The sequence below is a fragment of the Danio rerio genome, chromosome 17, assembly GCF_052040795.2.
Source record: "Danio rerio strain M-AB ecotype USA chromosome 17, GRCz13ab, whole genome shotgun sequence".
Taxonomy (NCBI): domain Eukaryota; kingdom Metazoa; phylum Chordata; class Actinopteri; order Cypriniformes; family Danionidae; genus Danio; species Danio rerio.
This window is the reverse complement of record NC_141037.1, coordinates 31727389-31750063: the sequence shown is the minus strand read 5'-3', so window position 1 is coordinate 31750063 and position 22675 is coordinate 31727389. Positions and strand designations below refer to the sequence as shown.

Sequence of the window (22675 nt, the reverse complement as noted above, 5' to 3'; positions counted from 1 at the left end):
AATGGCATGAAAAATTCTAACAAATCATTATTTTTTTGCAGGCGGCATGGTGACTCAGTGGTTAGCACTGTCGACAACAGCAAGAAGGTTGCTAGTTTGAGTCCCGGCTGGGCCAGTTGGCATTTCTGTGTGGAGTTTGCACGTTCTCCCTGCTTGTGTGGGTTTTCTCCGAGTGCTCCGGTTATCCACACAGTCCAAAGACATGCATTATAGGTGAATTGAATAAACTAAGTGAAGTTTAGTTATAACTAATTTCGAGAGGATCACGTGGTTATGATTGCTTGCGGCTGGTCCCGCATTATCCAATTCATGATTCACCAACCAGACGATTCCTAAGTCCCTATAAATACCCTAAGTTCCATATCACAGCTATCTTTGTTTTGAAGAATCCCCCCAATCCTTTCCTCCTACTCCTCCTCCTTTCCTAAAAGGGTGGCATGGTGGCCCAGTAGCTAGCACTGTTGCCTCACAGCAAGAACTCCACTGGTTCTAGTCCTTACCAAGCTAGCCGGCATTTCTGTGCACAGTTCCCCCGGGTTCCCCAGTTTTCTCCCACTATCCAAAAACATGCAACTTACGTTAAATGACTAATACAAATCGGCACCATAGACATGCAACCAATGTGTAGTTATATCTTAAGAGCAATCACTATCTGATTATTAGCTACTACAGCAGGGGAGTTTTCGAGATCTACCATAGGTCAAACTCTTCTCTCGCCTTGCAAACAGGAGGGAGCCCGGGCTCAAGGATCTTATGAGCTCAGGGCTCTCTCCTGGGTCAGCATGCCAAACAAGCTTTATAATTAATCATCAGCTAAGTGTGAACTCTTGTAATTGACTGTATTGTATGATTGTGTGTAAATACAAGGGTGTATGGGTGTTTCCCAGGACTGGGTTGCGGCTGAAAGGGCATCCGCTGCGTGAAACAAATTCTGAGATTAAGTCAAAGGAAAATAATGAATGTTTTGCACTGTACAGCATCATTTTCTGTAATTAGTGTTCAATTCAAATTCATTATAGAATATTTTTATCATAGTAATATAAATTTTGAAAGAGAAATATATCTAAAAATAAAATGTATAAAAACCCAACACATAAAATCTTAAATTAATATATACCATTTTGACAAACACGATTATTTATTGTGCCAATATCTGTTTCCCCAGTAAACATCCCACCTATAATATCACACCATAGCTATAATAACTATAGTTTAATCTGAGAACTCTGTAAGAAAACAAACAGCTGTAACACTGAGGTCATTTGAGGACATGTGATTGTGACTGCACACAAACACAGAGCTCTGGTTATGGAGCCTGATGTTGGCTGGAATAAGCTGATTTAATGTCAGTGACTCATCAGGCAATCAACCTCTCTCTGTGGTCAGTAAATATGATTATCACAGAACAAGACTGAACTCAAAGCATATACAGCTGGGTGTGCGGAGAGCCAGTTTCCTCAGAGGAAATAGAAATAGTGGATTTTTGTAGAGTGTCCAATTTGCAACCTCATAAAGTCACCATGAACCAATGTCAGGGCGTTCTGACCCAGACTGTGTGAGAGAGAGAGCACGAGAGATTGAGAGAGAGAGGGAGAATGACCTACCTCCAACAATAAACAAAAAGCTAGAAACTGGGAAAGACTGTGCTCACAGGATGAATAATATATATTTTTATGAGAACATTCTGTGAATAACAGCCTGAGAGTTTCGGAAAATCTTGCTACATGCCCTAGCTTCTGTTTAACATAAACACATCATTATTTTATTCACCTGTTCAGTGAATGACTTAATCTATCCATTTCACTAATCTATAGCCTATGATATAGCAAAACAATATTAAACCAAAGCAAAATGTAGAGACAACTGATGACAATTATTAACTGAAGGTCCACTTAAGTGGAATTTTGGTTAAGATTATGTGGGCAAAATTGTAGTGCAAATGTAACCTTCAAACCAAGAACCTTTTTTTTGTTGTTGTTCAGTATGGCAATTTTTCATGACCACCCTGAATACTAAGTTATTTCACCCTCAACCTTTTGCCAAACATAAGCCCTGATTTTAAACCATTCAACTATAGACTTGATTTAGTCACAATGGTTGACAGCTCAGAGGATTAGTGAATACTGTGGACATGACAAAGTGACCATTGCAAATCCATTTGTCATTTACATAGGAAGCAGAAAAAGTGGTTGAAGTACACCAGATACCGACTGGAGAATACCAATTACAGATACAGTTTACTAGTATAACTAATAATGATGGGTTCTATTGTCTGTGAATACTGTGGACATGACAAAGTGACCATTGCAAATCCATTTGTCATTTACATAGGAAGCAGAAAAAGTGGTTGAAGTACACCAGATACCGACTGGAGAATACCAATTACAGATACAGTTTACTAGTATAACTAATAATGATGGGTTCTATTGTCTTTTGTTGTGTCACACCACTCACATCCGGTTAATCATACAATGCTATTGTAAGACTTTAAAAGTCATGTGCACCGAGATTTTCCATGATCTAATGGATTACTGCATTCCCATTTCAACCTTTGAATCATGTAGCAAAGTATGAATGAATAGACCATTTGAGGGATGTAAACAAAAACAATGGTGGCAAGTCCCAACGTATTTCCTGTTTTACATGTTTTAATTCTACAACTTTTGAGAATCCAAAAAGAGCCACAATTTGATGAATAAATGTTCATGACCACATTGAGATGGTCTATTGCTTGTTTTGATGTGCTTTCACACTATAGGCCCTATAACAATCATGTGTTGGGTCAATAGGTTGTCAGTACTTCCTCTGGGAGCTTAAAATCTCATTTATTTCTAAGCTTAGATCCCATTTACATCCCTTGTCCACTGGTGATTGGGTTGAAGAAGATAAAACTTAATAACAATGGAGAAAGGATAATTACACTTTTGATTTGTAGGACTGAAGTTTTTAAAGTCACTCCCATGTAACTCACATTTGCTTAAGTTAAATAAAAGAAATGTTGATTTTTTTTATTTGATAGTTAGATGTTCAGTTTGAAGTTCTTCAAGTTTCAAGTATTTTTTACTGTGTTTGTAAGTTTTGTTATAAAAATTATTATATATCATACAGAACAACATACAACTTAATAAAAAAAATAAAATAGTGATAATCCAACTGAAAACATCAAATTGGATGCTGGGAACACAAGAAAGGTTAATTTTACCTAATTGTTTTTGGTTTCCTTGAAGAATCATTGTAAACATGAACAATTCCAAGTAAAATATACCTATATCCGTTCAAGCTTTCTTAATTCCCACAAATGAGTAATAACATATGTTTTGTTTTATTATTGTGTGAACTAAATGAATGAAGAAATCCTATTTTTTCTTCTTAAAAAGTAGAATCACTTCTAGCAGAGGTGTAAACTATGCAAAAAGATATGTCATATGGACAACTTTTATTGCTCTTTTTTTCTTTTCTGATATTGTAGCTTCAGACCTGATTCACAGACCTGCATCAGCATGGAAAAGAAGAACCCTTCTTCACCCTATCTGTTTTGTGCTCCAAAAAGGAAACAGTTTTACAGGTTTGGAACAACATGAGGGTGAGTACATTTTCACATTGAAAAAAAATATACTCCTTTTCCATTTGCTTTTTCTTTACATGTACCAAAAGCATATTTTCGTTTATTTTTTTTAAATGTTCAAAATAGCAGTGAGTGCTTTTTGCCCAACCGTGTGAATGGCAGGGGAATGAAACAACTAATGAAAAAAGCTCTGGGGCAGAAAAAAAGCCCCTTGGACATAATCCCCTTTCCTTTAAATGCTCTCTGCCATATGTTCCTTCTCTCTGCCCCAACACACATTAGGAATTCACAACATACTAACACCCTAAAACAATGAAGACCAGCAACATGTCATATAAACATCAACCAGTACCACCAATAAAACCTTTATAGCTAGAAAGTGAAATCCATTATATTGCTGGCCAGAATCTTTGGGATCTCATGACAAAACACCAATCTGCTTTAACTCGTTTTTTTTTTTGGAGCAAATCAGAGGATAATGGCAAAATGAACCCAAAACATATTAGTATTTTTTTTTTTGTGAAGAGGAGGAGAAAACAAATGCAAATGCTCAGACAGGCTTTGAGTCTGCAGGTAGTAAAGGAGATAAAAGAGCAAGACGTGATAGCAGCAAGGATGTTCAACAGCCCCATCCTCCAGCACTGAGCTTCCTAACGGGGAGGTGACGAGAGCTTTCATCTTTCCCGGACCCCCCCACTGGGACAACATCACCCGACTATTGCGACTCTGTTTATGGCCTTCTCTCTTTACAGACAGTCCTGTCCTTCTCTGTCTACTGATCTTTCAGACACTCTTTACGCTACACTTCAAATGAGGCAGAATTAGCTAGAAAATGCCACAGTTGAGACACATCGTCTCCTCAATTTCATGTTGAAAGCTGGCCCACACCGACCCAAAACCAACACCACCACCACCACCACCAACAACAACAACAACAAAAAGACAATCATTTGACAATGATGATTGTAGCTGGATGTTGTCAGATAATGGCCCAGGATTTGTAATAAATAAGCAGACGGGAAAAGTCAGGACCTTCTAGAGAGGGCCTAACCTAATGTAAAACCATATTGAAAACCAAAAATGTTTATACTGCACAATATTGGAAAAATCTGATATTGCAACATTTTATTTTTCTGCATTACATATTGTGATATAAATATCATTTCACAAGATAGTTTGAATAGCACTGTTTGATAGTTTTCTAGGTCTAACAGTATATGCACATGTCTAACACTTTGCAGGTACACAAATTGAATAACCACAATAGAACAGAAATGCTTTTCTTACTTTGTTTTGTCTTGTTTCCAGTCCAAATATCAAACAAATCTTAGAGCAAGTAAAAATATTGTTTAGTTTTCACCGTCAGAAGAAATAATACACTATTAAGAGATTGTTCTTAAAACAAGCTAAATTATCTGTGGGGTAATTGAAATATATATATATATATATATATATATATATATATATATATATATATTTTTGTTTTGAAATGTAGATATTTGAACTAGTAACGAGACACAAATTCTAAGTAAGATTTTGTTTAGCATAAATCATATAAATTCAGTACAAATACAGTGATTAAATACAAATATGTAGCTCCTGATCAACTATAATTCACTCAACATTGCATACCTTTGCGATTTGACTATTGCAGCATTGCAATATCGATGCTAAAACAATATTTTGTGCAGCCCTATACCCACACACACACACACACACATACACATACATATATAAATATACATATATAAATATAACATATACTTAAAAAAATATACATTTTAAAAAGGAACAAAGTAAATCAACATCAAAATAAGCATATAAACAATGTTACACTAAAGAATAAATGGTTGCTGAACATTCAGCCCTACCCTCACAAAACTCACAATTAAAACAAACAAACTAAAATGTCAATGTGATATATTTTTCACAATATTATCATTATTAATCATTTTGGAAAGAAAATTTTGCCGAACCCACATTTTTTACACTGCAAAAAATGCTTTTCTTGCATAGATTTTTTGTCTTGTTTCTAGTCTAAATATCTAAAATTTCTTATATCAAGAAGCATTTTCTAAACAAGCAAAACATATTGTCTTGTTTTGAGAAATAATATGCCAATACCAAGTGAGTTTTTCCTTAAAACAAGCAAAATAATCTGGCAATGTGGTAAGCAAAATAATCTTGTTTTTCTTTTGACGCAAGATTATTTTGCTTACCCCATTGGCAGATTATTTTGCTTGTTTTAAGGAAAAACTCACTTAATATTGGCATATTATTTCTCAAAACAAGACAATATGTTTTGCTTGTCTAGAAAACTCTTCTTGATTTAGGAATTTTTAGATATTTGGACTAGAAACAAGACAAAAAATCTAAGTAAGAAAAGCATTTTTTGCAGTGTAAATGCAGCAAATATACAGGTTTGATTTATTATTTTAATTTTTTATCATTTCACATACTTTTCAAAGAATTATAAACTTCAACTGTTGTTGTGTACTATTACAGAATCATGAATACGTAAATCAAGACTATAATCCTGAAAAAATCATGATGGAAAACAAGAGTATACTACTCTTGTATACACAAAGGTATATATAAAATGATATACACGGTATACACTGTTGTTTTAAAACTCTTACAGTTAGACAAACTTCTGTTTACCATTCAAGTCATCCATGCTCTGTCTAAAATCTCTATCTGAATAGTTAAAACTGATACTTTCACTACATTTTTCTCCTCCAAAGAGTCTGAAAGAAGGGGGTGGAAGGCTTTTAAGACTTTTAGCCTTGGGTGTTTGTGTGTGTGTGTGTAAGTGGGGGCTGGGGTCATTCCATGCTCCACATATACAATAAAACTGAGCAGACGACCAGCAGAAGAGCCCCCAAACAGAGAGTGGAAACTTATTGAATGTAATTGTTAAGCAGAGAGTGGGTGACACAGCAGGTTTCTGCTTCGCCTCTGCCCACCGTCTCGGTCTCTACCAGCACGCACACACACTTCTGCGTGAAACCCGCAGCATAGCAACAGGCCAAAGGTCAGGGCTGGCAAACAATGTTTGGGCAGTGCTTTGATGTGCTCAGGCATGGTCCAGCCAGAGGCTCAATGGACACAAAGAGGCTGAGAAGGGCAGTCAGATAGCACCGCTCCATTCTTCTCATCACCTTTAGCCTCTGACCCCTGCACCCCTTCGAGAGATCACATTTCAAGGATGGCCAGTTGCATTCAGACAGGTCTTTTTGTCCAATCTTAAGACGTGTTGCATACTGCGAGAATAATTTGTTCTTATTTTTGGCAAGAGAGAAAGAGAAAGAGAGAAGAAAGAGAGAGCATAAAATTGTAAATAAAAACAAAGATGTCTGGTTGGTATACACTATCATCTTAAATTGATGAACTTGATGAGTAAACTGATGAGTATTCACAGGGTCTGTAAACAGACGGCCGGTCTTAATTAAGCTATCATAAACATTTACCAATGGCATCTGTCCTTCGAAAAAATATCCTTCTGGCTCTGAATGTTGTCAGTTTCCTCACACAGCCCAAAACACCAACTGTTCCCGCCAAAATCTTAAGTGCTGCAGCCGTATAGTGTAAAAATCCAGGAAGGCCCTGTTTACAGCCGGTAATAAAGATGTGCTTTGGCAATAAAATGACAAGTAGATGAGGAAAACGCATCTCCATCTATTGTTAAATGAACTTGTAATACTTGCATATCATTGCGAGAATATATGGAGAGCAGCAGCTAACATATTTTGCCTGATAGCTGCAAAACTTGAAGTTTGGGATTGTGTTAAAATCAGCACTAGGAAGAGAAAATTGTGTTTTTAACATACGTTTAAATTATTCAAACCAGACAAATCTTTTCCGATGGCAAAGCTTGAATTTTATCTGGCTAGCGTGCTTCAACAACACTTCTATAAAATAAATAACAACTAAAGAAAAGAAACTCGGTGACACAGTGGTGGAGTAGGTAGTGCTGTCGCGTCATAGCAAGAAGGTCGCTGGTTCGAGCCTTGGTTGGGTCAGTTGGCGTTTCTGTGTAGAGTTTGCATTTTCCCCCCATGTTCGCGTGGGTTTCCTCCGGGTGCTCCGGTTTCCCCCACAGTACAAAGACATGCTGTAAAGGTAAATTTGGTAAGCTAAATTATTTTTAGTGTATGAGTGTGAATGAGTGTGCATGGATGTTTCCCAGAGATGGGTTGCAGCTCGAAGGCCATCAACTGCGTTAAACATGTGTTGGATAAGTTGGCAGTTCATTCTGCTGTGGCGACCCCGGTTTAATAAAGGGACTAAGCCAAAAATAAAATTAATAAATTAATGAATACAAATAAAGAGCAGGTGATCTTTTGTGGATAGACACATCCCAGCAGACACACAACATCATAAGACGTTAATATTAGGTTAGATTTAGGTTACCAGCATCAATGTTATTTTGACGTCCAATAACAACGTGAAATAATGTTGATATTTGGTTGATTTTAGGTGTGTTGGAAAGTGATCAAAATCCAACATTGAGCCAACATCTTAAACCAAGGTTACATTGACGTCAAATCCTGACATTTCTTCGTCAGATCTGGTAACCAAAATCCAACTTCTGATAGATGTTATATTGGTAACATCCACACAACGTCAAGCTGTCACATCATTAGTTGCTGATATTTAGTTGTTTTTAGGTTGCATTGGAAAGTAACCGAAATGCAATGTCTGACGTTGAGTTCTGACGTCAACCCGATTTTCATTAGCAATCAAAATGCAATGTCCCACCATGTTGGGGTACGACGTCAATCTGACGTCATGTGCCTACTGGAATATGGTCATATGAAAATCTAGACTATAGAAGCAACCCAGTTAAATGTATTTTGACTACCTCTGCAATTGTTATCAGACAGACAGAAAACCTGAACAGGACTTAACTTGCAGGTAGTGTCCTTACGATTTTCCTAATAGATTTTAGTAATGTTTTTTTTAAATGCAAGAGTAAAACAAGGTATTTTGCTCTTGCTTTGCAACATGAATTGGGATTAGTGTAGCAGTTATAAAAAGATACTAGATAAGAATGTTTGGGGTGTGAGAAGTTGCCGTTTAGTTTAACAACAAAATTCAAATTTTTATCAAGTTACCACAAAGTTTATCTTGAATTTTAAATTGAAAAACACATTTTAAAACCCACTGACATATCTATAACACGTGGCCTTAAAAACAAATCTCTGTCATCTTCTGACAGCTAAAGTAAGTAGTAAATCCTGAGTTTCAAGATGCCCCTTGTTGAGATCAACACCTGAGGCTATTGGCAATCTCTATAATTACTACTTCAGTTTGCTCTTTTGCAGGCTGAAAGGCCTTTTGTATTGTGATAGAGGAAGGGATTGATGATTCATTAGTGGCTTTTCCAATACTCATGGCAGTTATTGCATGTCTTGGAGAAAAGATGGCTAATTTGTTTTAAATAGAAAAATGTCGTTTGTATGATTTGTACAGCCTGGTTGTCCTAAAAAGTTATATGTTTCCTTACAAAATCATATGAAATCCCAACTATATATATTGATATTGATTGAATGCTCAATCAGTCCACCAATCAAACGTAAGAAACCTTCATTTCTTTCAAATGCAATAATGACAATCTGAAAAAAATGGTGCATTCAATAAAGAGAAACACAAGCAATCTAATTTAGACATGCTACTCAATCATCTACTCAAATCAATTGTCATTTGTGTAGATGATGTAGCATGTCTACTTTAGAAAGTCTTTTCTGCTTGACCGAATGCATAATTCTTGCATAATTATTAAAAGGTCATTTAAATTCATAATGTCAAATTGATTAGACACATATGAGGCAGTGACGAATGACATATTTCTTTTTTACTGCTTAAGCCCTCAACCCCGAAAAAAATTGTCAATTTTCCAACAGAAATATAGCTAGCTAGCCTGTACTAAAGCAAATTTACTTATAAGTCAAGTCAAACCAAGCTTTGTTGTCATGCTACTTATGTGGACATTTAACTGAAAGAAATGTGTCTTGCAGGACCACGGTGCTACATGCTAGTTAAACATAAACATACAACAACAATACAGTATAAGAAAAAACAACTATTGATTATACAAGTTAACCATGTCTGATTATAATATACTATCATCATCACCATAAAGAATTGACTACACAAACTTAAACAGAGACTGCACAAAAAACTGTACATAACTACAATAAAGTAGATATATTTGTACATGAAATTGTTCAAAATATATTGTTTGAATATTAGATTGTGCAGAAGAGAGAATTTTGGGGTTAGCAGTGTGTATAGTGCAAAATCAATTGTAGTGAACAAGTAAACAGTTACAGTTGAAGTAAGAATTATTAGCCCCCTTTTGAATTTTTCTTTTCTTTTTTGAATATATTTCCCAAATAATGTTTAACAGAGCAAGAAAATTTTCACAGTATGTCTGATAATATTTTTTCTTCTGGATAAAGTCTTATTTGCTTTATTTCGACTAGAATAAAAGCAGCTTTTAATTCTTTTAAACACCATTTTTAAGGTCAAAATTATTAGCCCCTTTAAGCTTTATTTATTTTGATAGTCTACAGAACAATCCATCGTTATACAATAACTTGCCTAATTACTCTAACCTGCCAACTAGTGCCTAGTTAACTTAATTAACATAGTTAAGCCTTTAAATGTCACTTTAAGCTGTATAGAAATGTCTTAAAAAATATGAGTTACTAAAACTATTATATTTAGAAATGTGTTGAAAAAAATCTTCTCTCCGTTAAACAGACATTGGGGAAAAATAAACAGGGGGTCTAATAATTCAGGGGGGCTAATAATTCTGAATTCAACTGTGTATAGATGTAACTATTATATTATTGAGTCCTTGTAGCATGGAGTGTTTGCAGTATGTGAATGTAGTATGTATTATGTGGATTTGCTTTCAAATGTTTGCATTAGGGCTGCACAATATTTCGATTCAGCATCAATATCACAATGTGATCATTCACAATAATCGCATTGCGAGTATAAGCAATGTTAAGTCTGGATTATAACTGATCATTTTGGAAGTGTTTTTTTTAAGGCCTGTGAGTGTGTGAGGGTTTTAAAAGCATTCAGACATAATAAAATGTACATTTTGTAACTTTGAAAAGTAAATAACGATTCATTTTAAGGAAAGGTTTATAAAACAAAGATTAAATGCAGTATTATTTTTCATTTGATTATTCAATCACTGTATACCTGAGTACATTTCGACTCTTTGAAAAACAGTAAAACGCTGTTTATTTAATTAGCATATTTTCCTTTGTTGAATTTATCTATGCTTGTAGATTGTTTGTTATATTTTATGCACTCCCCTACATAATCTTACCAATCAACCTAAAATTATAGATTCTTTACAAACATTTATTCAACTCATCTAGTAATATTGTATTCATTTCGCAGAATAAAAAATAATATGCAATGTGTATTTTTTCCAGTATGTGCAGTCCTAGTTTTGCATTTAGTATCAGTAAAATGCTGTGTTTTTTAGTAAAAAAAAAAAGTGCACCATAGTTTTTCCCCGGTTGGATAATTTATGGCTAAACTAACAAAGATTTTAGGAAAACTCACAGCAAAAGCAATAGATAACGTTTGTCCTTGAGAGAAAAGAAGAGATAAACTGTGTGTTTGTGTTGTCTGTTGTGGGAAATGGTGGGAAATGCGACAAATCAGAGTATACTTTAAAACAAGCTTACACTCTTTCGCAATAAAAGAGAGCATATTACTTGTACAAGATATGAACAGCAACAAGTAGCCACTGTCATTTGTATTAGACAATATGTTAGAGTAACATTGCAATAACATTATAAGCAGGGTAAACACAAAGTTTCCTATGAACAATAAATTGAATCACATTTTGATCGATGTAAAACTCTACAAGGCATTATTCGGTGCGACGAGTTAGCACTGTGAGCAAGCAATATTTAATAAAACCAACTTCAAAACAGATACAATATGCATTCTCTGAAGCATTAATGATGCCTTTTAATTACATTATAGACGATAAAATGATGCGATGATAACGTGTTTCTTTGCATTTCACTAAAATTTGAATGAATGAGATTACTGAATTTGCAATTAAAAAGTTACATTAGTAACTAAAAGTTAGACTATAGCATACATGATACTAAATTATTTTTATTAAAAAGTCTTTTTAGTCTTTAAATATAATATTCTCCATATATTCCTTATTATAATCATTATTTAATTTTACTCGATCATAGCGTATCTAGCGGTAGTTTCAGAACGGATGTACCAAGGATGGCAAATGTATCTTCCCTATCCATTGATTATAAATCGGGCAATGCAATAAACACATTTAAGACGAGAACAAACTCACCGTTAGTTAATTGTGAAATCACTCAGATATTCCAAGGGAATTCGGCAAGGATCGCACTGTTCATGTACATATCTCCGAGATGCGCGATTGAGCCGCGTCTCCGCTGGTCACTGGCGGTCAGACTCCGTAAAAATGCCGCTGGCCGCATGCCATAATTTCTTACTGCGATCTGGTCACCCCTTCCTCTCTCTGTGATGGTGTCGACCCTTCATTCTCTCCCTCAAGTCCCTGTGGAGATGGTATCGCCCAACGTCACCGCTTGTTGAGCGGGATTTAGGACATAAGTGCTGAAAACAGTCAGGTGTTTAAAACTTCAGGTAAGTTGTTTTAATAATTTCTGTATAACATACTCAAATGTGCTTCATGAGTATGGTGACTATGGTAAAACGAAGGGTATTTTTAGTGAGCAAGCCTATATTAATTATGGCATAACAAAAAGCTAATTTAGCAGCAATCATACACTCGGTTTTTGGTTGTGTTGTGTTTTCTGTGTCTTTTTTTATTTCAAACTACATTTTTCTCTTTTTGTTTCCTATATTGTGGGGTCTTATTAATTTATGAGGATTATGATAGATATATGATAGATTATGTAATTTATCAGAAGATTGATGTGACTTAATTAGTGTTATAATGAGCATCATACATTGAGTTCGACTGAAGTACAAACCTGAGTTTATCTGCCAGCTCTTTGTGTCCATCTGCTGGACAAACTGAGTTAGAACGGGTTGAAGCTTTTCTTTTATGCAGGGTTTTCGCGGGGTCTTAAAAAGTCCTAAACAAACTTTTAGGCCTTAAAAAGTCTTAAATCCACTGACCTATCCAAACATTCCATCTCAATAAAGGTTTTAACAAAAGTTTATTTACAAACTCTATTTACAGATATATCTTGATTCTCTTTCTTACGATAACATTTGTTTTTTTATGTTTTTTAATGTTTTAATTGGGCCATTATAAAAATCCTTGGGGTTTAGCCTTGTGTAAGTCTGAAATTTTATTCATAATTGTCTCTAAAAGGTCTTAAAAAGTTTTAAATTTGACATGATCAAAGCTGTAGAAACCATTTTTATTGTGGAAAGGTAATAATGGTAGTTTGAAAATGCAATTTTTAAGTCAAGACATTAAAAGTACAATTTTTTCTTTTGCAATGTTTTTTTTCGCTATTCAGGAGGTTTTCCTTGTTTCTTTTTAAGTCTTAATATCTCCCTAAACATATATTGAACAAAAACCATAAGAAATGTTATTATAAGCTATTTCGTGAATTACGAAAATACATATAAATCAGGCTCGTAGACAGTGGGGTACGAAAGACCCACCTCTCACTGACTTAAGTCCAGAATTTGTCCTATAAGCTCATTTGTCCTATTTTGACTGCTATGCCCTCATAAATAGTGAAAATAACCCATCGAAAAAGACCAAGTGAAATCCTCTGTTGGCTGTTGCTTCAGTGTGACTTCATCTAATCAGTTTTGGCCAGTGCACGCATAGTTTTTTTCATGAGTTAACATCCAGCTGTGCAAGCAAGCATAAAATCTGACATGAGCAAAGTCATTTTTCGCTACTGTATTGTTTTTAAATAGAGAAAATATTTTACAAGTAACTTTTATTCTAAATCTTGGACCTTATTCTTTAAACAAAAATGACCAATGAAAAGGTATGAAGCACCAAACGCGATATTAAAATAAATTTAAATACTATTTTGGCTATAGTTGTTATCCATTAATTTTTAAATAAACTTTTTTGTTTGTTTTGATTATCCAACAATTACATAGTAGCCTAAATGAGGCAAAAAGGTCCACTTTTTGAGAAAAAAGAAGCACCTATTTCACAAGGCTGGCTCCTGGCCTGTCATTGTTCATTATTTTTTAGAGTCAATCTTTTCCTCAACTTTTCTTATTTTTATCCTTTCCCATTATTTTTTTCCCCACTTTTTACTTTCTTCTACTATTTTTTTTTGTTCCTTTAATTTTTCTGGTCTCCTTTTTTTACTTTTTTTGTGAGAAATTTAAAAACTATGTGGCTTATTAAAATTAAATGAAGATATTGTGAGGCCGGTGTAGAGACTATTAAATTGAAGCTTCCATGTCACATCCCTGTGGAAATTCTCAGAATGGTGGTTCATTCTTTAAAGGCTGACACACAAACCTAAGCCAAAACAGTGTTATTTTTTATTTTTAAATCTCCAAAGACCTGATCTAACACAGCCATTCACACACTATGGAGGCCAGTATGTATGAAGTTAATGGCTTCTCTCATACGTTCTCTCTTTTCCTCTCGTCCGGTGACAGAATTATTAAATTGACATGAGCATATCACATAACTGTCACCCATCGTGTGCAGCGCTGCCGCCACCAAATGTTCATTTCTCATTTTTCCCCAACAAGTCCCGGTCTCTGGCAATCTGTCATCCTGACGGCTTCTTATTCCCCCACTAAGTGCCCACAGGCGAATGTGACGCTCATTGGTGACAAGAGCATTTTAGGTTGTCATGCACTAATGCAGAAGTTCCTGGGGACCCAAGCGGTGTATTCATCTTCATCTGCTTGACTTTGCTCTTTCGGCTGTTGTCATAGCTTTAGTAAATTAAAGATATCCCTCCTTTGCTGTGAAAAACAGTGTCAACAACTTACCCAAATGCACCTCATTAGTTGCTCATGCTGTCTCTCAACTGCAGATTTGGGCTTTTAATCCATGTGAGTTATTGTTACTTTGTCATTAACAGGCACCGGAACCTAATGAGAAAACAAGAGCTGGAGCCTGGCCAGAAAAGGAGAACTTGCTGGTGATTCATTGGACTAGACCAGACCAGGTTCTCCACTGCAATGGGAGATAATAAGGCCATTTATATGGATGTCAGTGGACAGGAAGCATGACCATATCCGGACTCTGAAGGACAGACCACCAGGTCCTCATAAGGAAATGCTGCAAGGTTATTCTTTTTTATAGTTTTGTATGTTTTATTTGGTGGCCTCTTATTAACCAAGAATGTCATCAATGTTGTAAAACATATTTTTTTAGAATAGACATAATATGTGTATACTTTACCATGTATACTATGATTCAATTTATGTTAGTATGTTACATTTCAGTTTATATAAATTAAAATTTATATGTTATGACAAAATCTATTAAATTACATACATCTATAATCAGAATTCTTGATTTTGAATTTGTTTTAAGCATTTAATAATATACATTCAAGAAACAATATATATTGCTCATTTATGTGTCTCATAATTTAAGTATTATAATTGAATAAATAATAAATTAATTTATTTTAATTCTTTCATTCATTAATTTTATTAATTTAATTGATATAATTTGGCACATTTTATTAGTTCATCTAATACTCACCTAATGCATTAATTACTATTAGTTTTACACATACCAATATATTTGTACTATCAGGTTTTTTTTAAGAATTAGGTGTTATAAACTTAATTAATGGTTTAATTGGCGGTTCATTCTGTTTTGGTGTCCTCTGATAAAGTAGGAAATAAGCCTAAGGAATGTCAGTGAGTGAGTGAACTAGTGAATAACAATTATTTAGCTTTTACTGATTTAGTGCACATAATCAGACATACATCAAAACCATGAAATGTTAAAGTACAGTTGCCTGTATTTGTATGTGTGTATTGCCTCTTGTTGAATTGCTGAATACCTCCTCAATTGTAAGTCACTTTGAAAAAAAAAAGTCTGCTAATTGACTAAAATGTAGAAAAAATGTATGTATAAAATTCACATTAACACACTCACTATCCTTTAGCTAAGTCCCTGACCTATCTGGGGTTGTCACTGTGAAATTAACTGCCAATTACTAGCATATAAATATATTTTTTTCCTTGCCTCCAAAGCTCTTTACACTTTATACTAGTGGGTAGCATCCACCTGGATGATGCGAAAGCAGCCATATTGTGCCAGACCACACACCACACACCTGCTTATTGGTGGATAGGAGACAGTCATAAAGCCAATTATGACATAGTGATGATTAGGAGGCCATGATGGGCAGAAGGCAGTAGGCAAATTTGGCCAGGATGCCAGGGTTAAACATCGTTTTTAAAGGACGTCCTGGGATTTGTAACAATCATAGAGTCAGGAACACTGTTTAACGTCTCATCTGAAAGACGGTGCTCCCTGAACAGTATAGAGTCCCCATCAATATATTGGGTCGTTAGGAGGACCCACACAGACAGATTGAGCCCCCCTGCTGGCAGCACTAACCACTTTCGGCAGCAACCTAGCTTTCCCATGTGGTCTCCCATCTGGGTGGGCGCAGCCCTGCTTAACTTCACTGGGCGACCATGTGAGTGTTGCAAAGAACTAGTTGCTGGCATATAGGTTTTTTTGCTGCGGATGCCCTTCCAGCAGCAACACATTAATAGGAAAAACACATACACTCTTGCATTCACACACAAACTCAAATACTACGGCCAATTTTGTTTATCCAATTCACATATTCTGTTTATTCATGTCTTTTTTTACTCTTGGCAAAACCAGAGCACCCAGAGGAAACCCACGCAAACACATGTAGAACATGCAATCTTCACACTGAAATGCCCCCTGGCCCAGCCGGGACTCAAACCAGTGACCTACTTGCTGTGAGGTGACAGTGCTAACCACTGAACCACAGTGCCACCTCCATTCACATTAACCAAAATGAATAAATGCTATTAGCCATTATAAACATATTAATAAATGATACCTCTAAATTATGTGTGGATTGTCTATTAAAGTGCAGGCACTGATATATCTCACATATATTTATATCTATTCTTTTTGCAGAAACCATAGTGCTGAATGCTGTACTGTGGAGCACTATCCCTTTAAATGTCTGCCAACAGGACAGGTATTTCTAATTTACACACAGTGATTACCAAAGTCATTTTAATGAATATCATTGCGATTTTGCAAGCTGTAAAGCATATCATTACCATTAGGCTTTTACACACTAGCCTAACTAGGGATGCGTTCAGCAAAGCCTTAACAAAGTCATTAAATCCATTTAAAAAGAGCCTTATTTGAGAAGCAATAAAATTTTAAATTATTTTATTACCAAAAGAGTATTTAACAAGTAGCTGATTAAATGCCAAAGGCAGGTTATCTAAGTTTAACCTTCAGAAGAGAAAATGATCAGAGTCTGCCCCTGGCATTGTTGGATAGAAATATCATCCTCCATTATCCCGCCACACCTAAAGTTGCAAATGGCCTTTCGTGGGAGGCAGGGAAGAAAATTATGGGATTCAGTTAATGACCATCTTTATGTGAGAGGTGAAGTGTGGCACATTGTATAGTATAGTATGCCGGGTGCAAGTGGGGGGGATGGTGGGTCAGCTGTTGTACTGACTTTTTGCTCATACATCTGTAGGATGGATTACATTTGTATAATATAAGAATATATATGATGATGATGACCTCATATTCCTGCTCTGATGTGTCATCAAGAGCATCATAACAAAATATGCATGTAATAACATAAAAGGCATGTAATTATTATTGATGAATAATTATATTAAATAATGTGAGTTAAATTAGGAGAGTGCTGTTAAATATGGTATACAATTATTGTTTTGTGCACATGCATGGTAAACATATTTTATTACCAAGTTGCTCATAATGCCCCTCACGGTTAATTAAAAACTGTCCGGTGCTTATTTGCATACAAAATACATTTAAGCCATGAAAAATGGAAAATAAATACACAATCATCGATGAAATATGGCTCTTACCTTGCTGACCATTCATAATTATTCTTTTAATTATCTGACATATAATTTGAGTGCTGTGGCTTCTCGGGGTTGCAGATATTAGGCTGTAAATATTAATGGAAGGAGGCAATTCACTCACAAGAGGGTTGCAAAAGTAATGAACAGTGTGTCAGCTGAGTCTTAATTAAGCAGGAAAAACCTAGACCAGATCAGGTCTGGACCATCAGAGAGACAGTTCAATAACACCGTCTAATTTCAGCTTGCTCATTCATTTATTTCAAATATGGTAATCAATTTAAATGAATGACATAACAAAAGGGAATCAACAAATGGGCTAAATTGGGTGCATTATGATTCTAAACAATGTATTTTCATCACATTTGAAACTTATTTATTTTTAAAGCAATTCAGTAAGTGCATATTTACAATTTGTTTTGCTACTGCCAAGGCTGGTTAAGGCTGTATCTTAATGAGTTATTCATTCATATATATATATATATATATATATATATATATATATATATATATATATATATATATACAGTGCTCAGCATAATGCAGCATAATGGAGGACACCGCATTTTGAAAATGAATATTTGTATCCATTTCTTAGTGAATATGATCAATGTATTTTGGTGCATTTAAAAAAAACATTTATTTATTAATTTATATATTAATTTATGATTTATTAAACAGATATATTTATTAAAATAATATTTTAGTTACCAAACATATTTAGAATTTCAAAGACAATACAATTAAATTCAAGCAAAATATTGCAAAAATAAATTACAAACAAAAACTTTTCAACAGAATTTTTCTAATGTATATGCAAAAATATATTATTGTATAGCTTTCTATTAAAAATATAAATTCAAAAGATAGATTTGTGAGGGGTGTACTTATATATGCTGAGCGCTGTATATATATATGTGTGTGTGTGTGTGTGTCAGGTTGACTCAGTGGCTCCGGTGAGGCCACGGGTAGATGATGAAGTATCAAATGTTAGCCGGCCTCTGTGATGAAAGTCTGAAGCAATAAGCTCCAGTAGCTAAAAGGATCTGGTTCAATAGCGATTTACCTCTAAACTGCTTAAGGGTATCTCACAGGTGCCAAGAAGCTTTTTATTTGATACAGTACAGTAGTATTAATTCAGGTTTCTTGTTTTCATTTTTATCTCAATTTATGTCGTATGCCATGAGTCTCCCTGGGAAAATATTGCCTCAAAGCGCTGTCATATGAAACGAATAACAATCGGTTGCTTGACCTGGCTGTAACAAGGTTAATTATATTTTGCCGTCTCTCTTTTCAATTTTTCTGCTCGATGAATGAGTGATATGTGAGCTCTTGAATATTTCAAGGTGAGTAGAAACAGAATAATAGCTAGCAGTGTTTTGAAATACTTCATGTCACTGTGATCTGAATGTAATTAGGTCTAGTTTTTTTTCTTTCTTTTTTCAATCCTGGGCTGTCAGGCACATTTGTGATAACATGGTCCACTTTTTTAAGGTTAAACTAAGTTAACTTTTTACAATTTATTGTGATGACTGGTCATTGCCACAACAAAATTGAATAATAAGAGGACCCAAAGCAAAACACTAGATTGCAGATTCTTATCTATTAGACCTAGACCCACTAGGGGGCCTCAGTGAACTTTCAAGGGGCCCAGTATTTTAACTTTAATATGTTAGGGTTGGTTTAATATCATTATGTTCCACTATGTTTATTTTATTTTGTTTTAGGATTGTACATTTTGGTGTCCACATCAAATATAATTAACAAAGGTGATTAAAAGTGACGTTTATGTAAATGAAATGCCAATTACTGAAATAATGTCAGTCTGCAAACCAGATATATTTATTTAAATATGAAAGAAATGAAAGAAAACAATTCTGATCAGTACTTAATAAATGGTGCAATTGGATAACACATTATACATTTTGTTATATTTTAAGTGAATAAAAACATCCTGCTAATTAAAACTTATTTCTGGGTTCATACAGTCATGGAATTTTTTTCCAGGCCTGGAAAAGTTTTGGAAAAACAGAAAAACCCAAAAAGTTTAGGAAAAGTTATTTAAAAAAGATATCTGATACAATTATAGTTGTAGTTAGTTAGTTGTCTGTACTTTTTTTCTGTCCTTCCCAATCACATACTCTCACATTATTTGTGTGGTGTATTTCTTTTTTTAAAGATATAAATATAAATTTGGTGTCACGGTGGCGAAGTGGGTAGCACAATCGCCTCACAGCAAGATGGTCGCTGGTTCGAGCCTCAGCTGGGTCAGTTGGCATTTCTGTGTGGAGTTTGCATGTTCTCCCCGTGTTTGTGTGGGTTTCCCCCACCGTCCAAAGACATGCGCTATAGATGAATTGGCCATAGTGTGTGAATAAGTGTGCATGAATGATTCCCAGTAATGGGTTGCAGCTGGAAGGGCATCCGCTGCGTAAAACATATGCTTGATAAGTTGGCGGTTCATTCCGCTGTGTCTACCCCGGATTAATAAAGAGGCTTATAGCTGATAAGAAAATGAATGAATAAATGAATGAATAAATATAAATTGAAACTAAATAGATTGTTTTACGATATGCTTTAATAAATTTTAACATTTGTTGATTTTTACCATGCATATGTAGACATTGCATGAATCATTAGGTCATAAAAATTTAATTGAAAGTTTTGGAAAAATCATGGAAAAGTCATGAAATTTTTGTAGTAAAAATGTGCATGAACCATGTTATAAATTATAGAAAAAGTATTATTTTATAACCACTGCTCTGCAGATAAATAATAATACAACAGATTTAATGTGCAGTATCCATTGTATACTATTTATATATTATTTTATTATAAAATTATTACTATATTATCAAAGACAAAGTCAGCTTTATTGTCAATTCAACCACAGGTACAGGACATACGGATAATCAAAACGCTCTCAGACCCTAGGTGCCTACCATATAATATTAATACAAAAAAGAAAGGAAATTGCAATAAATACAATTACAAATATAATATGTAAAAATATAAGTAAAAATAAAAACTTGTAAACACTACAATTACTCGTAAGGGGTCAGGGCAAGGAGTGCAAAACAACATAGTGCAAAAAGAACAGTTTTTAATGCAAGTTAAGTGTTATTTGTTAGTGTTATTTGTATGTGTTTATAGTTTTGTTTTAGAAAACTTGCAAACTGGTGCCCTGCACAAATGAGGCATAAGCTATTACAAGTACACAGCAGCATTCACCCTTATTGTCAATGGGTAATTAAAGTCCAACACGCCATTGGTGTGATGGCTTTAATTGCCCTTTTAAACACAATACATTGTAATTAAGTGCGGGGCGCGCGGGGTGGAGGGTGAAGGTGACAAACGGATGGCAAATGATCTGAGGATACGCGGATTTGATCCACAAGTTTAATAAGATGTCATGCTCGTTCTCCTCCTTGCGAGTGTCTGCTAATTTCGGCGCGCACGAGTATCCTCTGGAGGTGTATCAGCGCGCACGGCCCAGAGCTCCTCCACACCTCTTTTCTTTTCTATTCAGAGAGCAAACAGCTTGCATTGCCTTGCAGGTATCACAGGCATACGCTTTCACCTTCACTCTTTCTCTCCGGTCACTCCCCAGAAGAGCGCGCGGCAAAGTTTTGCTCCCCTTCTGCCCCTTTTTCCGCGCGTACGCCGCGCGCAGGCAACGGTGCGTGGCCCCGCTCAGCCTTATTAAAAGTGGAAGGCGATATTTCACCCTCAAGAAATATAACAAGATAGACAAGTGAGCAAAGCTAATCCTGGGGATGAAATTAGCAGGCAGAGTCCGGGGCCTGCTGGAGATGATGAACGAGGTTGAACTACCTTACACAGGCGCGCGTCCGCTGGGATAATTACGCCAAGCTCCCGGGCTTGAATCTGTCGGCGGGATTTTTTGATGGCTCTATTTCAATGGGGGCTTGCCTGTGAAATACATAGTAAAAGCTATTAAAATTGAAATTGTTCTAGGGTGGTGTTGGGAGAGCGGGCTATTGACCCTATCAGGCAGTGTTTAATAAGGTGTGCCTTGCGTGGGGAATCTCAGGGCGCCCGGCGTGTCTTTGACGGTTTCGCACACGCGCGCGCGCGCACACCCTTGCTCTCTGTTCCTCAATTTCAACTTTTGAAGTAAAACAAAATACGTGAAGATTAGTATAAGGACTTAGAAATGTTATCAATAAGTAGACCACTCACATCACTTTAAATTTATAATATGAATAAATTGTAAAAATCTACTAAGTCATATTACATATTTTTATGCAGGTTTTACAGTTAATTTTAATTATTCAGATAATATAAGGTTATTGTTTATGGCATATATAAGTATAAATTGTCACAAACAAATCATAAATGTTCATGATTAAACAAATAGATAAATACTGGGGCTGATAAGTTTGTATATTTTGTGCCGATATTACCAGTTAATACATAATTGGGATTAATTTAATTTTAAGACAACTTCATTACCTCATGTTGTCCCATCGCAAATTGATTGTGTGAAACCTAGAGTTTCTTACAGTGTAAGTATATTTGACATCAAATGAACGTTAACAAAAAAAACATGTCCAATTACATGTTGATCTTCTATTTGCACTTGTTTATGGTTTTACATTTTCTAAAATTGCTCAATTATCACAGTTATAATCTCAAATTATTAGCAAGTACATCAGATCGCATGCTCAGATCAAATACCGCTTATTCAAATTCAATGGTCTAATTCAGCCTGTACATATTAAGAGTCAAAAACAGCACATCAGTTCATCATGGTGTGTGCTCTTCATCAATTTAAATGCTTAAAATAAAAATAGATTTGTATACGTAAAAGTTAACTTCTATCCAGTCCAGTACTTTTACATGACAAACCAAGTTAAACATACAGAACGCATGAGGTCAAGCCCAGATATGGCATCGCTCTACTGATACATTTCGAGTAACATTACACACATGATCACTTTTGCAAAGGCACACCAAAGACATTATTTATGCAGGTAAACATCAGAGGACGCATAGCAAACATCA

The 22675-nt window shown here is 35.1% G+C and overlaps 1 protein-coding gene and 1 long non-coding RNA gene across 19 annotated transcripts in view; one reads left to right on the top strand and one right to left on the bottom strand.

Moving 5' to 3' along the window:
* Nucleotides 1–12053, bottom strand: part of greb1 (growth regulating estrogen receptor binding 1) — a 50864-nt gene extending 38811 nt beyond the window's left edge. The window contains exon 1 of the mRNA XM_087290680.1: nt 11928–12053. The gene's annotated coding sequence lies outside the window, so the exon portion shown is untranslated. The remainder of the gene's footprint in view (nt 1–11927) is intronic.
* Nucleotides 12054–12178: 125 nt separating this feature from the next.
* LOC147833110 (uncharacterized) overlaps nt 12179–22675 on the top strand; it is a 142073-nt gene continuing 131576 nt past the window's right edge. For all 18 annotated transcript variants that reach the window (XR_015513517.1, XR_015513525.1, XR_015513514.1 and 15 more), the window contains exons 1-3: nt 12179–12244; nt 14647–14853; nt 16710–16773. This is a non-coding gene — a long non-coding RNA (uncharacterized LOC147833110). The remainder of the gene's footprint in view (nt 12245–14646; nt 14854–16709; nt 16774–22675) is intronic.